The 26,455-nt window shown below is 40.5% G+C and overlaps 1 protein-coding gene across 39 annotated transcripts in view; it reads right to left on the minus strand.

Moving 5' to 3' along the window:
• The window catches only part of LOC127379623 (receptor-type tyrosine-protein phosphatase delta), a 353,106-nt gene that overhangs the window by 210,517 nt on the left and 116,134 nt on the right, over nt 1–26,455 (minus strand). For all 39 annotated transcript variants that reach the window (XM_051429470.1, XM_051429457.1, XM_051429468.1 and 36 more), the window contains exon 5: nt 1,742–1,814. The gene's annotated coding sequence lies outside the window, so the exon portion shown is untranslated. The remainder of the gene's footprint in view (nt 1–1,741; nt 1,815–26,455) is intronic.

Here is a 26,455-nt window from a genome sequence, read left to right on the forward strand (position 1 = left end):
CTTAATGGTTCTTGAACAGGACATTCAAATGGCCTTCAACAGACTACACGATAGTGACAATTTTGCCGCTGTCATTTACAATACTTCAGGCACAAAGTTAGTCTAACTGACTTGTCTGTACTTAACTGTTTTTGTCTTGCCTTTCCGCTAAAGCTGCATTTGTCGCTGTCATCTTTAATTTAAATCACTTTGCCACCTGAGCCTCCAACAAATTTTCGCAAATCTTCACAGTAATTGCCGCAAGGGACAAGAGGGCATCATATGTGTGAAATGCTCTGAGTGAAAAGCATCATTGCCTCATAGCGTTTACACACACCCATTTAACACACTTGGGAATATATTTATGGCTGCCGGAAAGAATAAGAAATAAAAGTGACTGCCGTGTCCCAATAACAAGACACTTGGTCAGAACAGCCGTGCTGTAATTTGCTCTCAAAATAGCACACAGCAAAACTTTCCTTGCAGGTGCATTTGATAAGTTCATTGAAAATCCTATAGACATGTAGAGGAATGTTCCAGCGTACGCTGGCCTCTGCCCAGGGAGCAGTAACTCGCAGCAACACAAATGCTCCAATTACAGCTGCACCCGCAATTCCCTTGAGGGGAACCACAGCAATAGTCATTGATCTGAAAAACAGCACTGTGATAGAGGGCAACTCCATGCTGGTTCCAAAGGACATGAACTGTACTTTTAATTATCCTAACTAGAACATTGTTATGATGATGATGATGATGATGAGTTATTCCTAGAGGTAATCTGTTTAATCTGAGGTTTATTGCAGTATAGTTGAGCGTTTGAAGCAGTGAACATGTGAGCTCAGTGTGAAGTACTACTATATATGTGACAATACAGCAGAAGGCAAAATGTATTACATTCTTGTGACAAAATAATTTTTTATTATTCTGGATATTCCGTTTTTTTATTTGGGTCACCTACTGAAACTAGCTTATTTATGGCTTTTCTCAAGAAACCTCCTGTTGTAGTTCCTGTGTGTTTGCATGTGTCTTTCAACCTCCACAATGTGCTAAAAGCTCCTGTCAGTCCTGTATTGAAATGCTGTGAGACGTGCGATGGTTGCCATCTATACAGTCTTAATGTGAAAACAGATCTCCCCTACAAACAGTGGAGGAGCAGCAGTTGAGATTCCTGTACTCCAGAGGGCACCATTAGCATGTTTTATGTGTGTCATTATGCTACACACAGCAATAGTAAAGATATTTCCAGAAATTAAGCATCAGTCTATAGTAGCTAACCAGCATCACTGGTAATGATCTGTAAATGTCTATGAGAAAAAGGGCTGCTAAAATGTTTTAAAATGTGATCAGGACAGGACAAACTGTAAATACGGCTAGAGAAAAGGCAATTTACTGTTCTACAAAATGTCCAGGTCCAAAAAGGAAATCAAACTTAACCTGTTTGCCAAGCTTGAGTATTATTTCACATCTGATAATAAAAGTCAGGCAGTCAAGAAACCAGTTTACTGTGACCGAACAATAGATCATGTGAAGACATGTATTCCTGCCATAAATGCATCTATACTAACAACATTTAGTTGTTTGACCCTTGATTTGATTTCTATGGGTTGACATTATTAAATTGATGATTTTTGTGAGTGCATTGACATTTGAACATTGAAAACAGGATTTCGGTCACCGGTGATTGTCATAGATGGAGGGTTTTATTAAATAATACAATTTCATGGCAGGTTTTTTTTTCTGGATTACAGAATGTGGATCTTACCTGTTTGGAATAATCTAGTGCGATTGCTGCCTCGGACCAGAGTGATGAAAGAAGAGAACTCCTCAGAATTTCCCTGGAAGGAAAGAGGGATAGAGAGATCAGGATACGTCATGCTTTAGCATATTGTTGCATTGTCCATTCACGACTAAACACTTTGATCACTGCACTGTTGATCAATGCAAAGTTTGCCTAGATAATAAAATACTCATATGTATGGAGAGGAGCACAAACCAACATACACTGTAGCCACTGTGCACTGCGTTATCAACATAGTCCCATTAGGTTTTGTAAACATGCTTCATGTACTTTGAGGTGGTGATTTTCCGTCGTGCATAATGAGAGCTGCTAAAAATAGACTCCTGCCTGAACGCTGACAGTGTCTCCACCACATACTGAAGACAGGATAGCAGGATGTTTGGTTATGTCTGCTTGTAAGTAATAATTTCTGACAGTGACTCACTCTCATACACCCTTAGTTGTGTGCAAGTATGCATGAATATGCGCGTGATGCACACACACTGATGCACAACCACGCCCAGCGATAACCATACGGTACACATACATGCAAACTTAAGTGAGTTTGTCAACCACTGGGGTTCAGATTGATGACTGGAAAATAATAGGGTGTCAAGGGACCCTAAATTATGTCCAAAGAGCATAGAGGTCCTCCTCATTCTTGAAAACACACAGACAGGCATTAACAAACACATTCATATCAACATTCTCCCAGTCTCCTATACATTTCCAAATCCAAGCTTGCCTCAATAACGGAAGAAGAGCACCTGCTGACTAACCTAAAACTTCACAGTGGCACTGATGATTGACAGATCTCTGCCTGTGTTTGTCTTGCATGACAATGACAGTGATAATTGGATGTTGGACACCATGGCACACACTACCTCTCCTATCTGCTGTCCCCGTGCAATATTCTGCATCTTCAAAGCACTACAAACATGAATCTAGCTTGACTTTGTGCATCTGTAATCCTACTTCTCTTTTTTTTTCTACTTTGCCGAAGCACTTGATATGCAAAAATCATATGTTTACTTTCGAGATCAAAGTTTCTTTCTCCCACCCCTTCTTCATTTTCCCCATCTAAAAATGGACTCCTTTCATTATGCAAGCCAACAAAGAGCAGTGCCTGCTCACGCAGCCCATTCCAAGCATACTGATTAATTAGCTTGTATAATTAGCTTAATGATTTAGAGAAACATGGCCATGGCCACCCAAGAAGCTATGCTAATGGACCCTGTCTATAGCAATTAAAATGCCCATAATTTAACAATGGTGGCCTAAAAGTCCAGATAACTGCTGTGAAAAAAGTGGTGGTGCAGTCATTGTTGTAGCATAATATTTTCTGCTGTTGTGTTAATGAACACTGTTGCACTTATCTCATTGTGAGATCAAGTCATGTGTTTGTATTGAATAATATTTTCCAGAAGTGTAGACACCACTGGAAGACTGAGAGCTAATGCAAATAAAGTGTATTTCTCACTATGACGATTAACTTTAGCGCTTTTAGCAGCACACTAGGTGCACTTAGACCTCAAATTAGACTTGAAATGTGATGTAAGATGCTGAAAGTGTGAAACCAGCTTTTAGTGTCACATGGAGGAAAGTTATCTTCCATCTATTATTATTATTATGCCATTTATATACTGTACATTTTCAGTCAGCTAGTTATGTTAACTCTTTCTCTGTGTGAGCACATCCTGTAAAGTGCATGAGTTAGGACATGCAGTTGAGGACTTTACAGTTTCTATTAAATGTGAGTCAAAGCAGGCAGTAGCTCTGCTCTCTGACGGTAGCATCAGCATTCCAAGCTACACTTCAGACATAAATCGCCCGTTTATGACCTTCCCCTGAACAGTAACCAACAGAGACACCAACTCGACTCATAAAACCACCAGAATGTTGAGGTGGAGGTGAAGATATTACTTATCTATGCATGACTTCTAAAATGCCAGTCAAGTGGGAGTAGTTATAAAAAATCTAATCCTTATTTGTTTATTTTTTTTAGTGGTCTGATTGAATGCTGGGAAGATCACACCCAGTCATAAATGACTGGTAATTTACAACATACTTTCCTGCTGACAAAGCATAGAAATGATGGCGCCTTGGGGCTTGTATAAACAGAACAGGAAATGGACTGTGGTAAAGAGGGTTAGTTCAATGTTTACTGCAAGACCACTGTAAAACCAGCTTCAAACCTGGAACAAAAAGAGGCAATTTGATACTGTCCAGTTACAGATAGAGCCCGCAGTTGAATACTACATACTAAATGCTACTTCAGTTGTCCATTGCATATACTTATGTCATATTGTGACACAAGAGTACCGAACTTGAATGTAAATCACATAACTGACTAACCCGATAACACGCATCATAGTGAACCCGATATTCTTTATGACAAAACCATAAAACTAAAACTAAAATATTTCATTAAGACTGGGTGCTGTGGCTGAAAGTATGAACCATATAAAGTTGATATGGCTAAGCAGTAATCAAACAGTTGATCTTTTACACATCCAGCAGTCACAAGGAAACATTAGCATTTATTCAGAATAATTTTGTCTGGCCGTCCGACTAATGAAAGTCCAATTTTCACAATGCTACATGCTCCACTCTATATTCAGCAGCTGAATTTTTTATTCCTAGTGCGTTTAGCCAAGCTTTTTTTTTTTTTTTTTGCTGAAAACAGCTGCCTACCTGCTGCAACTGCAAATTAGGTTGATGAGAGTGGTGACAGTAAACCAAAACAGTAAAGTTGTGGGTCATAAAACCTTAACAATGAGCTGAAATATGCTAAAACACTCTGTAGAGCTGAGGGAATCTGCAAAGTCAGGTGCTTATTCACTGCGGGTTCATCCCTACAAGGGACACCTTTCACAGTACACATACACTGTAGTCATTAGACCTGTTGTTCCAAAAAATATTGATTAGAACAGCTGTAACAACAATTGTGTCATTGATTGTAATTATTGCTTGAATACAATTTGCACATTTGTTAGCTTTACTATAGTGAAACCGTTTAAAACAGTAAAAAAGAGGAATAGACTTCATTTCAGCACTGACACAGCATGGCATAAAAAACAGTGAGGCTCCCATCTGTTAAATAATTTCTAAGAACACGATCGAAGAGGAGAAACAAAACTCTCAAGACATAACGCAGCTGCTAAGTATGGATCGGCTTCTGCTCTGCCTTTACCCTCCTCCTTGGTTAAAGTTTGCAACATAGCTCTAGTTACAAGTTACGAAAGTAATGGGATTCATCAAAATCAAACACTATATACTGTATCATTCCAAAACTGATTACTAAATTGCACTGCCATTTCCACATTGTTTCAGCACTTCTAATGCATTCCATATGCCATCTCCCTGAAAGCCTCTTTGATGAAACAATGTAAGGCAAATGTGTCATTAGGATTCGCAGCACTCCCAAACACACTAATTGCCACACGGATTTGATAACAGTCTGTTTGTGTCTGTGTCTGCATGTTGCCAGCAGGTGCAATGCTATTCACTTCTGTGAGCTGAACATCACAGTCCCGGGTTTGACACCATTGTGTCAAAAACTCTGTGCTCAGCTCGTCAGCTCTGGTGCGCTGTGCCCAAACAAGCCAGCTAAAAATGAGCATTTGGGAAGTGATCTGCCTTTCGCTTCCCCCTCTCTCTCTGTACCAACAGCTGCCTCAGTGGCACAGGGTAGCGTCACTGTCAGACGTAGATGGAATTAGTTATATAGTACATCATATGTCTATTCAGAACTGGCGTCATGCAACCAAAAAAAGATACGCTTTGGGTGGCAGGAGGTTTGATATTTTAGACATATTTGCATACATTAGCGATAGTCAGGCTGATGTTGACGGGATATCACATTTGCCATGTGAGCTGTCTCAGTGAGAAATTTTCCCATCCACACTCAGAGATACAAATTCTAAAAATCACTTTATGAAGCAGCAACTTTTACTTATGAGTTATGTGCATAGTTGGTGTGAAAAATGGGCATGTGTTGGTGCTTTATTTATAAAAGTAGCAGTTGGCGTCACTCCTCTCCTTAATGTAATTGCTAATCCTTTTATAAATAGCCGCATTCTTTATCCTCAGGCAAGTTTTGTCCTCTGCACACAAGTATTATACAGTTCTGAAGCAAACAGAGTTTTATATCCATCCTCCTCTTAGATTGAAGAATGTGGCAGGCTGCTGATGTCGTTGCAAAGAATAGGTGAGTACAGACTTGCACTGCACCTTCTCCTTGTCTGCAGCAAAGCCCTCTTATCAGCAGAGTTTCCTATCACGCCGGAAACTTTCCATCATGCTGAAACTGCTCCTCCCCAAAGGCTATCATAATCTGCTCAGCATGCATAATGTTAATCGTTCAAATATCTCATCAACACAACAGGATAAGCATGCTGTCAGTGCAAAGACGGGAGTGAGTGAGAGTGCGTTGTAGACAGAAAGGGAGAGGAGGCACAGTTTAAAAGGAGAAAGGGGTTGGGTGATGAAGAGACAAAAAGGGTAAAGGGTGAGAGATCAGATGAGATGATGAAACTGAGTATGAAACAGGAAGATGCAGCGAGGAAGAACAGGAAGAGGGAAAACACATTAAGGCTAAAGTGGGAGAATTATATGAAGAGAAAGGATAGGAGGGTAGCTCCATCTGCTTTTGGCACTGCTAGGAAACTCTATGCCACTGTATTCTGTCCCTTTTTCCAGTCAGCTTCGGAGAAGATGATAGCATTGATCATCTTCTTAAAAGACCGCTTTTCCTGTCACCGTATCACCTCACGTCATTAAGATGACTGTTTGAGTTGCCTTAAAAGGTTTCTCTTATGCCTGGCAAAGCTGAAAGCTGTTAGATTGTCTTCCACATTCTCGCCTCCCTTCATTTGGTGAGACTGCTGACAAACCTGAGAATGCTTAAACGTCCGTTATTTTGATTTTCAACAATCAGCTCTGTTATTAGATCAGATTTAAATGAAAAGGGTGGGAGGGGGCGGAGTCAGGGAACGAAATCTATTCAAAGTTGTACTGCGTTGTGACCCATCCAAAGTCAGTGGATATATATTCGCAGACATATTCACATGGATTGAGATTCGTTGTAATTGGAAACACATGTTCATCAATCACAACCAGGTAATTCCATCATATCGATCGCCTCCATGACAAATACTGTGTTTCTATTGTCCTAATACATTACGTCTTCGGCACTCACACCCCCGGGTTTCCCTAAGGAGTTCCCATCTCAAATCTCATGAGTACTGGGAGGATGAATGGAGTAAATAGATTTTGTTCTCCAGATCACTCACATTTCCTCCTCCTATAAATCCACTTGTCGCCGCATAAATCTTTGGGAAGTTTGGGCCGCCCTGTGCCTCTGCTTATTAGCCAACCAGGGATCAATTTATCACCGTTGAGGACAAAGAATGGAGGCGTCGAGGGATTCTCTCTATCCCTTTGATTTATGGAGTCGGCTGAGAAGCAGGGCATTTTTGGGTCATGCAAATTCTTCCCGGCACAAGTGCCTGCCCCACCTACCTCCTCTTTGTGTTGAATTAATTTCTTTGGCAGTCAGATGAAAAGTGAAATCTGTAAGTAAATCAGGTCGGCAGAGTATGAATGAGAAGGTTAGGCTTGTTCAGGTAAGTGGTAATGATGGCACCGACCATGTATCAAAGGGAATTATCCACTTTCAGAGATGGCGGAAATTAGGGTTGTTGGATTTGACTGAATATTCCTCAAACAGACTCTCAAATCCACAGCACAGACCCAAGATTTTCCTCCACTGCTTCCACGCAATACCAACCATTTACCACTAGTCTGTGCTATTGGTCTGGCAAATGCTTCCTCCACTCATGTGACCCATTTTTTTCTACCCAAGGAGCTGCAGGAATGTGGCTGCCCCACCTCACCTGCACTAAGTGGCTACCTCGTCTTGGCAAATGAACTACAGTGCCAGGCTTCTGCTCTACAACTCCCTCATTTGTAATTGTCCTCATGTAAATGATGGGCTGTGGATGGGGGCTTGTGGGAAATGTATTTCCTGTGAAGTAGAAGTGGCTCTAGTGAGGTTGATGGAGTATTGCTGGTTTTGCATTGCGGTTACAAGGCAGGTTTGAAACATTGCATCACGTATTGTTTGGCATACAAGTGTGAATCCAGTGTGATTCAACCTCTTATCGTGAGACACTATAAAAAGCAGGGAATGGGAAAAGGAGGCTCTGTTTTGAGATTACAAAATACACTTTTATGTCAGAACATTCATTTTTTTATGTAAGTTGTGTGTATGCATGAGCCATGAGTGTGTATTTTAGTTTATATTCTGTCAGTTGTCCAAAGTATTAACACACATTCACATGTTGCTGTTTGGCAGCTTTTCCAGATCAAAATTTGAATTTTACAATACCTTCTGATTCCCATGATTTCACATCAACCCAAACTTCATCCCAGTTCCTTTTAACTACAAACTGTGTGCAGGCTCCACTTCACAACTCACTCGCCACTGTCTTGGCTCTCGTCCACACTCATCCCTCCTCATAACAAATGAGCCTGCGCTGGCCAGCAGATTTCTCCTACGCCCACCAGTACCACCACATCTTTGTCATCTTCTCTCTCCCGCGCTTCCCCTCTCCCTTTTGCTCTCACTTCCTCTCCCTCTTCCTTTTTCTACCTTGTTTAGGCACACTCTAGCCTCTTTTGTGGCAGAGAGCATAAGACTCGCCGTTTGCTGAGTGGGCAGCGGGGAGCGGAGGAGGAAAGAAGAGAAATAGAAAGAAAGGCACAGAAGGAGGAGGGAGGACGAGAGTTATCTAACAGGATTAAAGGAGAACAACGGGATGGAGAGCACTTAAAATACTCATGACATGAGCCCTCTTGCAAAAAGGAGGGGATGAGTAACAATGGCTGAATCACTCTTGAGGCTCTCTGTCTCTACACAATATGCTCTTTCTCCTTCTTATTCGCCTTCTCTATTGCCACCTATGTCTCTCTTTCACTCTCCTTCCATCTTCCCCTTTCGGCCTCATTTTTACTTACTGGCCAGGGGATTTGATGGATCTCACAGGAGTCATGTTAATAATGTGAGCGAGAGAGTGGCTTTAATTAACCAGTGGAAGAAAAGGTATTCAATTCAGACAGAATGACAAGAGCTTCCATCACAATATACTGTAAGCCTTGGATAGATATTGTTAGATAGATGGGGGTGGGAAATAAGGAGGGGGAATGGGTACAGATGAGCAGGACGTGCAAATAGAGATATAAGGTTTCAGAAGTAGGGGAATGGGGATCTGGCAAATTTTGAACAAAGCAAGAATAAATGATGGTGGATTTAGATGAAGATTGAAGGAAAGAAAATCAGAGATTTGGCAAAAGGCAGAACAATCCAATGTATCGCCAAGGGGTGGGTGGATAGATGATGAAGTAGGTCCTGTCAAGAATTGGGCTATAACAACTGCTTGGCCCACTTCTGTCCCAAACCAGGGAGAGAGATGGGAGAGAAAAGGATCTCACAGCAAGGCCAAAAAAATGTCTTAGTTACCTTAATCGGTCTGCTACACACAAGCGTGTGTGTATTGAGATGTCAACAGCAAATATGAACAAATACCCTTTCCCTCACCCCCACCATACAGGAATCAGAAAGGTGGAACAACATGACAAATTTCCTTGGGGCGGATCGAACTTTTTCGGGAGAGAATAGCACTTCAAACGATCAGCGTGCCTCGCCAGTTTTCTCTGCCCGTCTGACTCACGAAGATAGCAGCCGTCTGGCAGCTCGGGCCGAAAAACACACACACAGGCGCGCTCCTTTGCACAAAGGTGTGGGAGCGCACAGGATTTAGCACAAGTACACACAAACCCTCTTCTACTGTACTCTCCGAACATCCTATCCCTCACCAAAAACACAAACACAGAAGCATCTTCCACCTTTATAAATGAAGACAAGGCTTATCCTTTGTGCATAACTTAACAACTGCCTAAATTTTGGGTAGATTGTAATGCAGTAAACTAATATGTTTACACTTGCTATAAAAAGATTCCACTTGGCGCATAATATCTGTGGATGAGGTCTCTGGAGTTGCCGCTGCCTCTCTTTTTATATCACATAACAAACATGTGACGGCAGTGGGAGAGAGACTCTCCAGCCTTTGTAAATAGGGCACCGTTTGAATATTTTACTCATGGCTTGTGCTTATTGAGCATTCATTCCTTTTGAATCATCCTTTTTCCAAAAAGTAAATAAGTATATGAAAACATATAAATACATAAGACTGTGACTGTGAGAGTGTGTTTGCCTGTGTATGCAGACACCGTGTATTCTGTCCCTCAGCAAGACCTATTGCGTCCTTGATAGTTACGTATGGGGCAAATTTTAATGATAGTAAGATCACGGCAGTATGCACAAAATAATGACGACTTGGCCGCCTGGTAAATTGACTGAGAGATTTGGCTTTTGGTGCTGACTCTCCAAAGAGAGGACTTAAGGAGCTTCCGGGATTTGAAAGTTGAAAGATAAAGGCTCTGTTACACTGGGGATCTGTGAGTGCCTCAATTTTCAGCTCTGCGCCATGACAAGAATCATTAGGCTAGAAAAAAACATGATGGAATAACTCCAAGGCATAATCAGTTGTTTACAATGGCAGGGGAGGGTGGGAGAAGAGGAAGGTGGCAGAAAGAAAACCTTCACAGATGACGGTGGGTTGGGGAAAAAAAAAAAAAAACCTCAGTGACCAGACGGCACTCTGACATATTCCAAATCCTCACTGACACACTCCTGATGTGTGACGGTGAAGGACAGATGGGAAAAGCAGAGGGAGAAGTAAATGTTAAGGCGAAGGAGAGGATGGATAGAGGAATAGAAGAAGCGGTCGAGGGAACGGTTGAAGAAAAGGTGGGAGAGTAAAGTAGATTCAGAAGCAGAAAATGGTCAGAATCTCCGGATGTCCTGAGAACTCTTTCAAGTTTACTCAAGTGCCCTTTAGCAAGGGACTCGGACTGCTCCGATGAAGCTGCTTGGGGGCAAACAGTACGGCGCTGGGCAGCTCCCAGGTGTGAAGGTGTGAATGAGTATGACCCTTTCTCTCTCTGCAACTACTCTCCAAGGCTGTTCCTGTAAATAATAATGTGTTCTTAGTCAACATGCCTTGTCTGATAAAGGATTAGGGATCAAGAGATCAACTCAGAGTAAGAAAGGAAGGAAGGAGAGCAATGGAGTAAAGAAAGGGCAGCAAGATAAATCACTAAAAGGATGAGAAAATAGGGAAAGTAACAAATTCCAAGAGATTGTTTTAGCTTGAGATACAGTAAGCAACGTGCATTTACATCAGAGAATAAGACTGTAAGGTCAAAGACATCATGACTGCCATGATCGCTGCTGATCTGAGTCTTGTGATGGAGTGAAGACTTACAGAATACTAAAGAGTCATGTCACTGGAAGGAAGGAGAAAGTGGGGGGGAGGAAGACGGGGTGGGGGAGAGAGACAAAGCGCTGAGAGGCAGCGTGAGAATGGATAACGGAATATTAAAGCGAGGAGTGTAAACTGAAAGTGGTACGAGCGAGACAGAAAAACAGCCAGAGAAGGAGAAGCAGTCACAAAGAAGAAGGGAAACAGTTTGAATGAATATTAGGGAGAGGGCTATTCACCTGGTGTTGATATGGATGAAGGCGGGAAGGAGGGAGGGAGGGGAGTTGGGGAGGGAGGAGACAGTCTAAAAGTGTGGAGAGTGTGCAAAAGAGAGATAGGGCTTCTTACTCTCCTCTGGGAGGCTCTGAAAAAAAAAAAGAGTAAGACAGGTGAGATAGAGAAAGAGTGAATGGGAGAGAATGGCGAGGGGAGTAGGGAGAAATGTGGGATAAAAGAAAAGGAGAGCGGAAGAAAAAATTTTGGAAGCAGAGCAGAGATAAAAATAGAGAAGGAGACAGAAGGAGAGACATTCCGAACAAGTCCAAACTATCGCACCAGAACACACTTATCTCCCAAAGTGCAGACAGTACATTATCGCCACTGGCACTAAAAACAGCCTGAATCATCAATAAATGAAATCCGGCACAGGTAAACACGAAGCAGTGTTATAAGCACAGAGGTATCATTGCTGACAAAGGGAGTGTGATGGCGAGAGGATACGGCCGCACAGACGATTTCTCATTATCTGCCGTGTGTCAGTTATTAACGCTGTGTCCATTCGAACATCTAATTAATGCAGATAGCCAAATGCCAAACCTGATGAAATACCGTGATGAGGGATTAGCGAGAATAACAAACGCTCTGACCGGCATAACTTTGTCTTCCTGATTAGGTGGCAGAGAGAGTAGGGGAGAAGCATTTCTGGATCACTTAAGTCTCTTTTCCTCTTTTTTTTCCCTCCCTCTCTTCCTCCTCCTACCTCCACTTCACTGGCCTTAATGAAGACTTTTTCCTTCTGCCACATGCCCCCATTCTTCCAGCTTCACTCCCCTCAGTCGCTGAGTGCTGTCCTAATTCCATTCTGATAGATGGAGAGGGGAAGAGGCTCATTAAAAATGGCTTTGCTGATTGTGCTGCTGCTGTTTTTTCAGTCGAGGTGTGTGTGTGTGTGTGTGTGTGTGTGTGTGTGTGTGTGTGTGTGTGTGTGTGTGTGTGTGTGTGTGTGTGTGTGTGTGTGTGTGTGTGTGTGTGTGTGTGTGTGTGTGTGTGTGTGTGTGTGTGTTTGTTGTGTCTGGTCAAGTTTTTTCCAGGTGCTTTTATAGGGACTGTTGGCGATTCAGCATGTGGTATAAGGGGAACATTTTTCTGCAATGTTTTGCATCAGAGCTTTGCGCCCAGTTGTACTTTATATCTAATGAAAAGGGAACATGCCTGAGAAAACTAGGACGTGGCCACTTAGAGCTAGAAAAACCAAGGCCAGGTTGGTAATGGTAGAGATGCCAAGTCGTGAGCAGGGGGAAGATATCTGTGGTATTTACTTCAGGGAGATGGACCACAACAGACAGTTCTATAAAACCTGGCTTAACGTTTTTTTTTCCTGTCCTCTAACAAACCAAACATAACCAAACTTGGTTGAGAACATGCTTTTTCCACATTGTCATGGGAAGAAAGCATTTTCCGTTGAACAAAGAGCATCATGTTCTGAGATAGCTTGAGTGTTAACACAAGAGTCATCAGAGACTTTAAGTCAAGTCTGTAGATAAATCAGCATCTTAAAGGAATAGATCGACATTTTGGGAAATACTCTCGGTGAGGTGTTCTCTTTCCTAGAGTTATATGAGAGGATCTATACCTCCCACGTCTGTGCATTAAATATGAAGCTAGAGCTAGCAGGAGATTAGCCCAGTTTGGCATAAAAACTGGAATCAGGGGGAAACAGCTAGCCTGTCTCTGTCCAAATGCTAAAAATGTCCTTTATTTCAAAATATGTCTACCAGCATCTCCAAAGCTCACTAATTAACATTTTGTAAATTAACAAGTTGTAGTTTTTATTATTCTCTATATCTGTCTGTGACTTCCTGAAGTGAGGTTGCCAAGGCAACCAACGTAGAATATGCAGTGGTTGGAGCATGAAACTCCCTGTGAACCAATATTTATTTTCAAATGTTGGTTTGTGTATGTAAACCCCACCTAACACTTAGTGAGAGAGCGAGAGAGAGAGAGCGAGAGAGAGAGAGAGAGAGAGAGAGAGAGAGAGAGAGAGAGAGAGAGAGGCTAACGGTTTCCCCCAGCCACCAGTCTTTATGCTAAGCTAAACTAAATGACTTTAGGCTGTAGTTCTATAGTTAATGCACACACATTAGATGTATCTTCTCCTTTAACTCACAGCAAGAAAGCCAGTAAGCATATTTCCCAAAAGCCTCAACAATATAAAAAGAAGAAAAAATGCTGGGAAACATCAATATGTAAAGGACCCAAACAGTCATTCTGGATTAACCATACACTCATAGCACAGGTTGTGAATTCATTCATTTGTAATCTGAGATATACTGTAGATTTGAACAGACACAGAAGACACTGAATATATCCTTTCTCAAGTAGACATGTCTGCAAAGCATTGTAGTACTGATTCAGATCAGATACAGAAAAGGTGACAGGGAATGGGAAAATATTGATATATGTAAATTATACAAACAGGAAAATAGTGATGTCCCATTACATGTAAGGTGAGCTGTCCATCAGTCCAAGTATACCTGAAACCCTATGGGGGAAAAATGTCAAATAATGCATGTCTAAGCTCTGTCCAGTAGAAACTTGAGTGTGTTTCAGAAGGCTACACTTGAACCAAGGGAGACCTATGTTTCTCTAAAACCATCTGTATTTTGTGACAGACATAATTTCTGCTCTGATGACTGACATTTTGTAATTGCCAATTTACAGTGTCACTGTCTATGAGCAAAATGACAGGTAGGGTTGTAAATATTACTGGCACAGTGACCGGCTTTGAGAAAATGTGAAAAGAAGAGGCCTAATTCTTTCTATCAAGCATAAAAGACTGTGGTCTAGGTATATTCCTCTTTTTTTTCATCATCAGAATGAGTCATTACTTCATACCTTTGTATACAGACAATAATAGCTTTTCATTGTATTATATTCTGAATGTAAGCCATCTAGCTGAGAGCCGAAGACAATACAAAGTGTGCGCACAAATTACAAATGCAGTTGTGAAAGAGAAACAGTGCACAAAGCTGATCAACAGGTATTAAGGACACACCTGACATCTATGATTTCAACAAATACTCTAATATGGTAGGTGCATAGGACACAATTCAGAAACTGTCTCCAAGGCCAGTGCATAATATAACCTGGTAGAAGATAGTAGCTCCCTGAAGGACAAAACTACCCTTAAAGAACACATTTGCATTTTCTCTTCATCCAGAGAACTTTACCAAAAGCGTCCTTTAACACACAACAAGCATTTCCATATCTTGCACAGGACAGTAGATCTGTGATAATATTGGAAGCCATCTAGTGGGTGTTAATGAACCCAGCAATTTCTTTGCATGGTTGGTTATATAATGCAGTTAATATGATCTTGTTCCAGTGCACCACATTCCCTCCTGTGGTGCGCTTTTCTCCAGTTATGCTCCAGTATTCAAAGATAAATAAAGTGCCCTATATGTCAGGAAGTTGAAGTATTAGCTCGACAATTACTTGATTGAAAAATCAAACATTCCTTAGTGAGACTTTGTCACTTGCAGAAAGTCCCTTAAAAATAATAAAAAGCGAAGAAAATGTTCAGCTACTTAATCACACAAAAAACGTAATCATCATTTTGGCGTGTAATTATTTATTATTTTCATTTTTGATTTATCTTGTGATTACTTTTCTTTTCATAGATTGCTCATTTGGTCTTGGAAATCTCAGATAGTCAAAAAGTGGAAAAAAACAGAAGAAACACTAAGAAAAAACAGCAAATATTTAGATTTGAGAAGCAGTCTTTTTTTTAATTTTTGCTTAAAGAATTACATAAATTAACAATTTTTTCCACACGTTGTCATTTCACTCCGTCGTTCATACAGTATATCCCCCCCCCCACACTTAATTCACAGTTATAATCTGTATAAATAGCTTTCCTCCCACATGAGATCCAACACGCATAATACTCTTACACTTAAGGGCTCTGCAGCACAGACGTAATCTCACACATATCACTGCTGGGGACAAGCATCCCTTTATGCAATCAACAGGCCATGAGCTGCATGCATCTGTTTAAATATATAAAGCTTCTACAGATGCATGCAATTCTAATGCACGAATGCACAGACACAGATGTCTAACCATACAATTATCAAGCTATTACCGAGCTATTATCTATGCATACTACATATTAGTATGCTACCACAGTGTAGGTGTGCTACCACACACAAACACACACACACGGTTAATTGAAAGGGATATTTCAAATATTCATATGCCAGTTTCAGATGTTTCCGTCATTTTCTTGCTAAAATTACCCTCCTTTTGTTCCAAAAAGTGAGTCAGCTCACCATTTAAAGCTTCGCATCACTAAATTAAAGTGGAAATGTGAGAGCAGACACATGGGAATTGTCTCTTTATTGTCAGCTTGTCTAACTCGGAGTTGGTTCACTCTCACACTCTAAAAATGATCCTTTTCTTTCTTTTTTGTCCCTCGCTGTGTGCACAATGCTGCCAATTAGTTAATGGCGGACAGTGAGGTGAGATTCCAACCTATTTGCTTCAAACTTAATTCCTCACATTTGCAATTTAAGGCTGAGAAGGAAGTGGGGAAGCACTTAACAAGCCCAGCGCATATATGATTATAACCCAGTATGGGACAGTGACAGTAGCACAGCAGAGAGGATTGCTTGTACATATCATAACACACACAAATACACGTGTGCAGAAATTTTAAAGCGATATTGAATTCTCTTGCACTTGACAGCCAAAGAAACACAGTACAACTGAATATAAGCACAGTGGCAAAGGCAGCCTATTGCAGGATGTATTTATATTCATGGCTGCTTTGATGCATTTGTTGAGTTCACAGGGCCAACACCATTCAGAGGAAAATACATTTCTTCTTAAAATTTTTGAAAAAACACACATCCACACATTAATACTTGTGTTCACAAACATGCACGCAAACAGCCTTCAAAATCAACATTTTCCAACACATTTGCTGTTGTAATCACTATAACATCTATGTGCAAATCTGATTTTTATGAAGGCTCCATGAAGATTGTGTGTTGTCTGCATGCATGGTATGGTTTGAAAGGATAACGGGGTGAGTGAGGTTACGCAGTGATGAAGTGCTCAGAATGCATAGAGCATTACACACACATCAAACCTTCCCCAGCAGCTTTTTACTTCATAGCTACTGTCGTGCCCAGTCCACAGATTTATCGATGACCCTTAATAAAACTGTAAGATTTGATTTGCTGAGTGGGAATGATCAGGGTGATAAATAAAGCAACTAGTAGACTACAGCTGTGGTGTACACCGTAATTGTAATAGCAATGGTGCAAGTCTGTGTGGGGATGGGGGCAAATGGAGCCTGCACAGTGAGCTGCATGCTTATTGCCTGGATGGGAGCCCTAGTTAACGGCGGTAATGTATTCTCGGGCATCAAAGGCTCAAAGTTGAGAGTTTTAAAGGAGCTCGTCACTATTGATTTTGCACGAAGAGTAGCTTCCCAGGTTCATTATATGGGAGCTCTCAGCCCTTACTTTAGGCAGCAGGGCCATTGCACAAACAACAGGGAGCTCGGGGTGAGCATTCCTTTGTTGTTTAGAACAAAAATTTGTTTCAATCATTTGCTATTTTGCATTCACTTGCTATAAAGTATAAGCCATGGCTAATGAATACTATCCGAATGAGTTGAGTCCCTGGGGCTTTTTCACAATTAATACACATTTTAATTGAGCACAGAAAAATGAGACCATTTGGTGCTTAGGAGTAAGAAAGAGGGGGAAAAAAGGAGGATGGGAGCTACGACGTAATTGCTGAGGTTTTCTCAGTCTTGTCTCTCAAGGAGAAACTGTTTTTCTGCTTGTAGCCTTTGAGTCTTCAAAACTGTCAAAACAGCTAAAAATCATGCATTTTCATGTGTTTTGTTTGGGTGCAGTTTGTGCTGTGTACGTGAAGTGTCAAATTCAGTTGTGTGAGTATGCTATGGTTGAGTCATTCAGGATGAAACTGCTTAAACATGATGCATATTCATTTAGTTATTTTAGGTTGTTTTGGTCCACTTTGTGCAGCGGTAGTATATACAAGTATAAAAAGTATGTAAAAATGTATTAATTATGGGTCTTGGTTATACCAGCTGCATTACGTATCAAAATTTACAGTTAATTCATCCAAACATCAGACATATCTAAATTGCATAGCAGAGCTCAGAATGTGCTCGAACAGATGGCTGATTGTTTATGGTGGACTTGGAGAGTATTAGACAGGCAAAAGTGTAAACATCAGTGCGGGCAATCAATATCTCATTAGGGTGTCTGCTTTAGTTCATGTTTTGTCGCTTTGCCTTCTCCTCACACACTTTATCAGATCAGAACTACAGCCATTTGCTAGGATGGGGAATGCAGTACATGGCCCGAAATATAGAAAAAACGGCCATCACTGATCTCCACATGCTCTCCGCACTCTTGCTCCGAATCCATCATCCTTTGATATGATCGGCTGTTTGAAAAACATCCAAGCTGTACAACTGGTTCGCATTCCTGAATTTCGAGCAATGCCATCATCCTTTTTAGCATATTTTTGGACGGAGGGAATCAGGGACACAAGATAGCTTGTGGTGCTAGTACACTAGGAGATAATGCAGGATGAGCCTCAGGCATAGGAGGGCTGGAAAACTCCTCTTGTCGCTTTAGATAAGGGAAAGGAAATGGGACTGGTTGCTGAGGGACCAGCTAAGTGCTTGTCGCTGTCCCTTTAGCTTTCCAACAACAGGCCGCTATAGTGCATCTGGACAAGCAGATGCCCATCTCGCCACAATCAGTTGTGTATGGGGTTCATTCCCAAATGTCTAGTTGGAGAGCAAGGTTGATGAAAGTGGGTCTAAAGTTTGCAACTGAATTGCACTTCAGCTGTCACACGCAGAATAGTGGTTAGAGAGACTGTCCATCAACCAGAATAGCCAGATTTGAGCCCATGTCCACAGGCCTCTGCACTGCTGAAGTGTCCTTGATATCCTGTCAAAGAAGCCTATATAAGTGACCCTTTAAGGACTGTATGAGGCTACATTATTTTAAAGGAGCACTCCAAAAAAATACACATTAAGTTCAGTTTAACAGTGATATCTTCTCTGTTGTGCTCTGTAGGGAGCTTTCCAAACTTTGAAAAAGAATGTGTTGTTGTTATCTCATCTGTGTTACAAACTTGAAGTGTAGAATTAGATTTGTTGATTATTGATTTTGCTTGCTGGTGTGTATTGTGTTGTTGTTTTTAGGGATGTGCATAAGAACGTAGCTCAGAGGGATGTCTTTAAGAAACCTGTTGTGGTATACTTAAAAGGGATATGATGCCCATGTCTGGTCGTGCTCGATTGGTTCTGTCTTCAAAGACATAGTATTGAAAGGCTAGTCTTCTTTGCCCTATGGCAAAGACAAGGCCTAGGTCGAACAAAGCTGTTATGTTAGTATGTAGGTAAAAAATCATGTCTGCTCTAATTGCTGCTACTTAAATCCAGAGTGATTACAGCACATTTCATTATTCAATTTAGCACGTGTGATCATCACATCCCATTAATTGAACCGCTGTAATCTTCCCAGAGGGGATTTTGTTTTATGATGTAAATGCTTCATGTTATTGTGAAATGTACGGAAGGGGTTTTACCTAGAGTCAGAAATAAAATTCATTAGGAAATAAGTAGGGACATGGCGGCAGGTGTAATTGCGTTTAACCTTGCGGGACATTAAAGGTTTTAAAGGAAGAGGAGCTTCATTAATAACTATCCTGGCCAACTATTCTTCTGTGACACCTTGCTCAGAGTATGTTTTGTTTATGTCGCAGTTTGATGGATAAATAACTGTAGTCACACAGGCATGTACAAGCGCACAAACATCCTGCCCACCCACTCTTTCATCGGAAGGTCAGCTGCTATCCAAAATGTGTTTATTTTGAGGGTAATTGCATCAGATTGAACAGTGAAATACCGTCACCTCCTGTCGGCCCCTTGGAAGATTAGCACCAAGGCCATCAGCAGGATCGATCAATGTGCGAGCTGGTGCCTGCTTGAGGGATGGGAAGGTCAATGGCTGTGATATTACTCACGTTGGGGAAGATCTGGTGTCAGGGGCTTTAATTTTGAAGAGGCTAAATAATAGGGATAGTTTATGGACATGGATGGGGTAGATTGACATTAGCGATAATAAAACAGCACAAGAGATTAAGAGCTGGGAGAGTGACTGTCAACCAAAGAAAAATGTTGAACTCTGAAACAAGACAGTGACTAAATTCTCTGGGATACCTAAGTCTCTATTGACTATGCAATATACACAGATATTTTAAGCAGGAGTACATTATTCTTAGCTACCAGCTCACACAGAATTGGCCCTCCCTCTTCCTGTTTAATCATTAGTATACCTCGTTTCTCACTTACATAGTCCAGGTTGTAAAGGTAAACAAAACCCCTTCATCTGCCATCATAACCAATGTTAGGCCCCCACACTTCTGCCACATTTTTCACTTTCTATACCAACTGCCATACAGATCAGACCAAATCAGTAAATTCTAAAGTATTCTGATGATACAGCTCTAATATCTTTGTTAAGTAACTGGCAACTCTAGATTGCACAAACATGGTGCAAACAAAGTGGTGGAATGGAGTGTTGATAATAATGCTCTTGAGATTAACACACAGAAAAAAAGAAGAACTCTTTATTTGGTTCACCATCTGATTCTCATAAAGTTCCTATTGTTATCTATAATGAAAAAATCAAGCAGGTATTTTCAAACGAATACTAGGGTATAATGATAGACCATCTGTTATCCTGGAAAAAAAAAACACATTGAATTTTTCTGCAAAAAGACAAAACAAAGAATTTATTTTCTCTGCCGCCTCAAGTATTTTGAGGCGAGTAGACAATTTTTTTTGTTTTGTTTTCGTTTTACTTCTGTGATCATGAGAGTTGTACAGTGTTGTAATACTACATGGTACAAGTGTTTGTCTACCACTTTAAATTCAAAACTGCTCCACCATATTGAAAATATCCTTGAAGATTGTAGGCCAATCACTTGGGGAACTGTATGAATCCTCCAACCATAATAACATATTAAGGCTGGCCAACAACATTGTCTCTGAACCCAGTTATTTCCTAGACAGTGACTACAAATTATTACCATCAAACCGGAGATACAGGGTCCTATGGTTTAACAAGGTTAGACTGAAGCACTCCATTGTACACCAGTCAACCCTGGAATTAAATATTTAGGTTAATTCCAGATCAAATGTATGATGAAGGGCTTTGAACATTCAATGTCATGCCATTATTCAGACAGCCCACTTTTGACACAACTGAAAACAAAGTCCCATTGGACCGAAAACACACATTCTGGTATTACCAACTTACAAATGTAAATAAACTGATAAAACTAGTTTAACAAAAAACATGATCTTAGCCACAACCTTACAAATGTTGATGCCTAAACCTAACCAAACTGCCACCTTTTTACATTATTAAGCATGTGTTCATGGTTACCATGATGACAAAGGTCACCTTGCTTTGTCCTTTCCTGCACGTCAAAAACACCAGTGTGAATTTTTAGGAAAACAGGTCTTCGGATCTATGGGTTTTTGTTTTTGGTATAACGGGCTGTTGCACAAATGGGCTCTTGGCCCAATGAGACATTTTTCAGGCTGTTTGCATTTTGGAATAATGGGCTGTCAGAACAATGGGCAGTCCATGAGCGGAACTACTGTGATGCAAGAAAAATTTCAGACTTGATCTGACAATAAAATATTATGATCATCATTATCCTCTCCTTTTCAGTTGAAGCTGCGCACAGTTTTGTTTCCTTTGGTGCAGTTTTTTTTAATGCTGAGCACATCCTCTGGCACACTCAGATCATCAGAGAGAAGGAGCTGACTAATCTCAATCCCTAAATTTATTCATGTTCAATAAAAGCTATTCATCAGCTTAAACCCGCCTGTAGTTCAAACTAAATTTGAACCACCTGGGAGAAATCTAAATGACTCCAAGGCAGCGTGGTTAAGCAGCCGAGGTGGAAGGAGGGTGTTGGGGGGAGAGAGGAAAGTGTCCCCCCAAGTTTGAATCTCTGCAAAAACCAGCAGGTGAGACCGTGCATCTGTGGTCGCTTGTGTGTGTGTTGATCAAGGCCTGGCTATTGTCCAGTCCCAGTAAACAGTATTACAGGTGAGCTGTCTTTGGCAGGCCATGCACATTGATTATTGATTGGTCAGCTTGGTGTGAGTAGGAGTGTGGCACGGAACAGAAGATAGAAAAAACACTAAAGAGTTCAGTGAAATTATACATTAAAGAACATTGATAGCTTGGTAGAGAGCTAGGGCTGAATGATTTATGATTCCTATATCAAAAGAGTTCCATTTTCAAATGATAGGAGCGCCTATTTCAACATACTTATTTAACGGTTTATTTAATTGGCAAGTTATAGTTTAAGCTGGAAACTGTGGAAAGCCAATTATAAGAATTGTTTCAATCATAGCCCTACAATGTTTACATCTTAGATTAATAGCTTGCAGTCTTCTTCACTGCTTTTCCTGGCACACCCCCTGTCACATAGCTAGCAGGTAGCTTTGCAGTTGCTGAGTATAAATTACAGACAGTTGGGGCCTCATGTGTGAAAGGCTACGCAGCTTTCATACTGAGGGGAGACGTTTTCACATGAATAAAACCAGGCATATGCCAGGTCCTGTGCAATTAACATTGACCACACATGAACAAGTCACTTATCCTTGCCTGCTGCCATAAATGACTATGCATTTCATTCATTAGACACCCTTATATTTAGTTAAGTTATGAATGGTGGGAAAATATCATATTTCTCTCTGTTTGGGTTTTGGTCTTTCTGATGTTAAACATCATCTACAGAAATGTTCAAATGGTGTACGCATCCATTATACATGAGGTCCCTAGAGTTTTCGTAATCTCTCAGTTAAACTGTTAAGCACATCATATTTAATTGGGATACAGAGCCGTGAAGTTAACATTAACATTGGCTTAGAGTCAACATTAACATTAGGTGCTGTGTGATATCAAAATGTTCCCAGACTTAACAGCAGTTTGTCATTATTAACACACTGTAACCAGCCAACTACGCAGCTGTTATCATTAAATATAACATACTTTTAAATGTCATGATTATATTTGAACATTATTAAGTAATGTATAGTTGCGTAATATTAGGGATGCACCGATTTATTGGCCAAACATCTGTATTGGTTGATATTTGCCTTGTTGACTGAAATCAGCTTATTGTCGAATAAACTGGCAGATTGGCAGTAACCGATATCAGCGGCTGACGTTAATCTGTTGTGTCACATCAATTTTGCGCTAACCAAACGTTGTGTTGGTTGTTTCCCGCTCAGGTACTGGAGAAATATTCGCCTCTGTTTTCCAGCACTGGCACAAATTGCACGCAAAGACCGATGTAACAGGACGGACAATGAGCGGCTGTCCAGCTCCGTGTCTCACATCCTGGATGAGCAGAGAAATAGACTGAGCTGCAACTAGGCCGAGATGCTTATTTATGTATATTTCTTTTTTTTCCAGCACAAAAGGGCAAATAAATAACCACAAAAATAACTAATTGGTATCAGGCAAATTGTCATATTAAACGTAGGCATCATCCCAGAATTTCACAATCAGTGTATCCCTTTTTAATATCTTAATCATTTTTAGCCGAATTTTGTCTATTGTTCTATAGAAATTTCAAGGTATGGAAAGTATGTTGTGCGTCGAAGAATGGTGCATTTTAAAAACAATGAGGGACTCCTGTACATCGTCTCGCTTACTGCTGAATAAATACCATATTTATTAAATGACGTTGGGTGATACGACCTTCAACGGGTTGGTGAAGGTCAAATAGACCTTACTAACTGCTTTAACATCTGGAATATTTTAAACAAGGCAAGTCTGTGATTATACTCCACAAATAGCCTACAGGCCTAATTCATCTGATATAACCACAATTAAATCGCAATTGCAACATTGGTCAGAATAATCACAATTAGAAGTTTTCCTTGTATTGTTCAGCCCTGTGTAGAGCAAAATCAAGAAAGATTGAAAGATTGAAAGCATGAAGGCTCACTCTGGAGACAGTGCTATGTCTAATGTGCAGTGGACCGTGAGACTGCACTCTCCACCTCAGTCACACCCTGCTGTTCTTCTCAGGTAAACACGCAAACCAAACCCAAACGATGAAATGAGAAAACTCACACACACCCTCACACGAACAAATATATAGACCTAGCACCTCTCAGACTGTAGTTTAGAGCCTGCGCAGCAGCTTTTTTCATTAATTTGTTTTTGTTTATGTAGTGGTTGAGGGGTTTAGAAGTAGCTTGCGGTTTAAATATATGGTCTGTCACAAGCTTTTAAGAGCTCATCAAATGAGCTTGGTTTCAAGTGTGATAATTACTTATAACATCTGTGGCTTGACCTCACCACTTTCAACTGCAGAGGTTGAGCCAAGTGAGTCCCTCTCTCTTTGTCTCTGTCTCTTCCCCTCAGTGTATGAGTCCCTTCTTGTGTTGCAGGCAAATGGGAAATCAGAAACATCAATTATTCCTGTAAACAAGTTAGGCCATGTAGAACATTCAATTATACATTAAACATTAATAGCTGGGGTTTATTTCACACATCCATTAGATTGTGTTAAACATGGATACTCAATCTTATTAATAGAGCTTGAGTGACTTGAGTGTTTTTTTTCCCAAACAGGATTTTAATCAGGGAATAATAATGGTGTGACTGGGTGGCATTTTGTTGTAGAGAAGCCTTGTCTGAGAATTAGTACAAAGATATATGTAATGGACAAAATAAAAGCAACCAATGAGGGTAAGATAAGAGACGAGAATAGAGGAAAATATACTGTAAAAAAGACTGAGAGTGGAGAAAGAGTATGAGGGTAAGCAACAGGAACAGGAGAGAACACTACACCACAAGCACACACCTTTTAAAGTGAGTGTTGGATGAGGACTATAGTTGTAAGCCCCATTTCTCAGTGAATAATACACCTCTGAGACCCTACAGTTAGATCTTCACAATCCTTAGAAATACAGTGCAGGGACTCAACACCCAGCGGTGGTTAAGCAGAAGCGCAATATTAATGCTTGGAAGTCTACTAGTTGTTTGCTTTAGCCCTGTGTGTTAACACAGTTAATAAGGGGGTAATGGCTTTGATTAAAATTCTTTAGCATTACTCATTTAGCATTAACCATTACTCAAATTTGTCACTGAGTCTCATATTTGGAGCTGAAGAGAGCTATTAAGTTAAAGAGGCCTCCATAAAGTCATGCATAATACAGTATATTCTGCTAATTTGACATTAGAGAGTGTTTGTTTTGAAAGTTATACAAGGCAAGATTAAACAGATATGGGAACATTTTGTAGAGATTGCTGATTGAATTCAAACACTAACAATGTGGATTTTGCACATTTGAAAAAAAAAAAAACAAGTTAATACACCAGAGATGCAATCACAATGATTTACTTTGTTCTAGTGCACAAATACACAGAATGTGGAGCCTCTCGGTAGCAATACGTATTGAACAAATGGAGTATAATGTATGTAATATGCCATGAGGAGTGCTAACAAGACTACAGTAAGAGTCTAGCCATGTTAGGCACTATGTGAGATTGTTGGGGGCAGCAGTAGCTCAGTCTGTAGGGACTTAGTTTGGGAACTGGTTTGGGAACTGGACGGTCACTGGTTTAAGTCCAGCATGGACCACAGTATGGAGTGTTGACTGGTAGCTGGAGAGGTGCCAGTTCAACCTCCTGGCCACTGAGCAAGGCATCTAACCCCTAACTACTCCTGGAGCACCACTACAAGGCAGCCAAGCACTCTACAGTATTCTCCATCTCTCCACATTTGCATGTCTATAAGTGTGTGTGTGGTTATATTTCTGGATCAATGTGTGTGTGTAAACATTGAGTGAAAAAAGAAAAGAATTTCCCCATTGGGGATTAACAATGTAAATCTTAATCTTAATCTTACTTTGGCAGCTAAATTAGCTAAATGCAAATGACCTTACCTAAGTACATCTGAGGCTAATTAGTTTTGCAGGTATTTGATCATACATCCCAAGGAGTACATAAATGTGTGTACCAAATTACAATGTATACAAATTTGACATTAGAGTATGACAAATTTCCACCTTATGTTGTTGTCAGGGGAAAAGTCAGGAGTTCACCAAAATCCTCTGGGGACCATGAATATCTACACCCAATTTCATGGCCATTCGTAGTTTCACTATACCAAAAATGTCAACGTCATTATGACATTAGAGGGAAATTCAGGAGGTCTCCAAAATCATTAGTCATCCTTTGGAGACCATGAATGTTTGTAAAAAATTATGGCAAAGCAATCATTTGTTGAGATATTTCAGTCTGGACCAAAGTGGTTGCAAACAGAGGACTAAACAGACCTATTATGGCTGTAATGATCACTTGATAGAAACACAATTGATTTTATTATGAAGGGCAAACTAATTATATATATTAAACTATACTGTACATGTTAATGCTCAGTAACTGTAATTTATGTGGTCGAGAATGTATTGATTGGCCCTTTTAAACCTTTTATCGGTTTTATCAAAGGAAGATGCAGTCAGTTGGTTGTCTACTACTACCTGTCCAGTTTTTGCTCTCCTCCTGTCTTCACATGTCTCGATGGCACTTTGTTTGCTTGAAAAGCCACAGGAACGTGGTGTGAAATACAACAAAAAATTTTATTGACTGAGTTCAAGGCCTTGCTCTGAGCTAGCCGATGTGGATCTATCACATAGATCAGGCAGGTCTGGGCATGCTGCCCAGCACTCGGAGGAAAGAGGGGTTCACTTCCTTCTCTTCTGACCTAGCTAGTATTGACTGCAACATGGGCAGATCCACTTAGATGAAGAACTAAGTGTTTATCACAAAATCAAGTATCCCGTCGTCTAGTTGAGACAACTCTTGCTTTTGCTTCTAAGTCATTTGATGTTGAATTACACATAAGGTTTGATTGAATACTATATTTTCCTAATGGGGGGCAGACATTTTTTGCTAATAAGCATCAAATGTTTAATCAAATTTCTTTT

This window comes from Dicentrarchus labrax, unplaced genomic scaffold (genome assembly GCF_905237075.1).
Source record: "Dicentrarchus labrax unplaced genomic scaffold, dlabrax2021, whole genome shotgun sequence".
Lineage (NCBI taxonomy): Eukaryota > Metazoa > Chordata > Actinopteri > Moronidae > Dicentrarchus > Dicentrarchus labrax.